Consider the following 2,900-nt stretch of genomic DNA (forward strand, 5'->3'; position numbering starts at 1 on the left):
GCGGAGGAGCGCGCCCATTGGCCAGAGGCGGCCCCAGCTGTCAACCCATTGGATGATACCGCTGTCACTCCCAGGGCCCCGCCTGATGCGAGCCGATTGGCTCCTCAAGCTCCACCGGGGTGAATCCCTGAAAAGTCCCAGCCCTTGCACAGCTGGGTTAAGCAACTGAGGTCTGAGCTGGAAGCCTGGTTCTCAGGGCCCAGCGGCTAACCTTGACACGGGCTAATAATATTTACATGAATAACACACACACAAACATTACTAATACGCTTAATATATTAAGATAATTAATAGCATTTGTTCTCTTGTCATGAGCCATTAATACTTATTAGTCATTCTTACTGCTGTGATAACGCCCTCATGCAAGACCTCTGCGAGGCTTTAATCCATATTTGAGCACTTTGCTTTTTGCAGAAGATTTAGCCGCTGGATCGCAGTTTTGACTCCCATATTCTCTACTACTACCTGTATGGACTCTCCGAACTCATGAATTAAAAAAAAAAAAAATCTGCCAACAACAAACTGTATATATTTGTAAAGCAATATATGTGTGTGTGTGTGTGTGTGTGTGTGTGTGTGTGTGTGTGTAGAATTGGAATAAATACATTTTAAAAAGATCTAGTTTTTGTTACAGGTTCCTGGCACAGAGCTTCAAAAAACTGGAATTTCCTGAGTGATAGGAGTGTCTTTGTTAAGGTCATGGTGACTCAAGGTGGACCCCTACATAGCTTCAGAATGATGGCTGGTCACCAAAAGACCTGGCCCTTGATCAGAGGATCAGACCTTCCACCTCTGAGGAGGGGAGGGGTCTGGATTATCAATCGTGCCTATGGTAATAAAACCCCAATAAAAACTCCGCACACCTAGGCTTGAGGGAGCTTCCTGGTTGGTGACCATACTGATGTGCCAGGAAGGTGACACACCCTGAATCCACAGGGAGAAGGCAAAGAAGCTTTGTGATGCTCCTCACATTAAACTTTATGTATCTCTTCATTTGCCTGTTTCTGAACTATGTCCTGTATCATAAAGCTGTAATTGTAAGCATAGTGCTTTTCTTAGTTCTGTGAGTCATTCAAGAGAATTATCAAACCTCAGGGAGGCATGGGAAACCTGAATTGATAGCCAGTTAGTCAGAAGTATGCTTGGCCTGGGGACCCCTACGGTGTGGCCAGGACTGAAGTGAGGACAGTCTTGTTGGGGACTACTAAGATCTGTTTTTCACTCACAGCAATTAAGTTCTGGCAACAAATGCATGGAGTTTTCTCTCCCATCAACAACCAGTCCTTCAACTCTCCAGACTTCAGGTGGGTATCCTACAATTTAATTCAACTCTAACACTCAATGCCTGGAGTTAGCATCAGATCTCACAGGTTAAGGGCTCAGTCCCACAAGACATCCCCCACCCCTGCCAGTTTAGACACTTCAGACATCAGTTTCAAATTCATGTTGACACCTATGTTTCTGACCAACCCGTTATAAATCAGAGGTTCCCACAACCCCCTCCTCAGGTTCTATAATTTGCTGTAATGGCTCACTGAACTCAGGGAAACATTGTACTTACGTTTACTAGTTGGTTGTAAAAGATATCATAAAGGATATAGATAACAGCCAGGCGAAGACGCATGCCGGGCAAGGGCTGATGGGTTCCCAGAACAGGAGCTTCTGTCCTAGTGGAACTGGGTATCCCATCCTCCTGGCACATGGATGCATTTACCAACCCGGAAGCTCTCCAAACGCCATAGTTTAGGGGTTTTATAGAGGTCCCATTACACAGGCATGGTGGATTAAATCATCGGCCTTTGGTAATTAACTCAGCCGTCAGCTGTCAGCCCTTCTCTCTTCCCCAGAGGAAGGGGTGGAGGGGTGGAGCGGGGCTAATATTTCCAACTCTCTATTCACAACATTAGCTCTTCTGGCAACGAGCCGCCACCGTGAAGCTACCTAGGGGCTCCCCAAGAGTCACCTCATGAGCATAAACCCAGGTATGGTTGAAAAGAATGTATAATGAACAGCTAAGGACACTTTTCTCAGGGAATTTCCAAGGACTTTAGAAGCTCTTGGGCCAGGAACCAGGATAAAGACTAAATATTTATTTCTTAGTATTCACCATATCACAAGAACTGCACCCTTAAACCTGGGTAGTCAGGTGCTAACCCCAGGGGGTTAGCATCAGAACTGAATAAGTACACGCAGTGTATAAGTATATAAGTATTTCACAACACACCTTTAGTAGAGAAGCCCAATTAAATATAAGCTCACTCAACCTACAGCAGGTGTTCACAGAGTCTTTGAGTCACGGCAATTAATTAGGGGCAGTCTTCCCGCTTGCGGTGAATTTATGTTATTTGTAAATAGGTTTCTTCTGAACTTTGAAACAGATTTTCCCAAAGAAACAGTGTTACAGGGACACCTGGGTGGCTCAGTCAGTTGAGCATGTGCCTTGGGCTTAGGTCATGATACCAGGGTCCTGGGATTGAGTCCCATGTTGACTTCTCCCTCTGCCTGCCACTTTCCCTGCTTGTGCTCTCTCTCTCTCTCTCTCTCTGACAAATAAATACATAAAATATTTAAAAAAAAGTGTTACAGTGGTGATTCTAACTGGTAATTCAATTTATAACAACACTTCCCAGAAATCCTGTGAACTAAACAGAAACTTTTCTTTTTTATATAAACTTTTTTAAAATTTTTATTTACTTATTTGACAGACAGAAAGCATGAGCAGGGGGAGCAGCAGGCAGAGGGAGAAGCAGACTCCCCTTAAAGCAGGGAGCCGGATGCGGGGCTCCATCCCAGGACTCTGGGATCATGACCAAAGCCGAAGGCAGATGCTTAACTGTCTGAGCCACCCAGGTACCCCTAAACAGAATCCTTTCAACAAAAATCCATTTTCACTAAATAAG

Source organism: Martes martes (assembly GCF_963455335.1).
Source record: "Martes martes genome assembly, chromosome: 13".
Lineage (NCBI taxonomy): Eukaryota > Metazoa > Chordata > Mammalia > Carnivora > Mustelidae > Martes > Martes martes.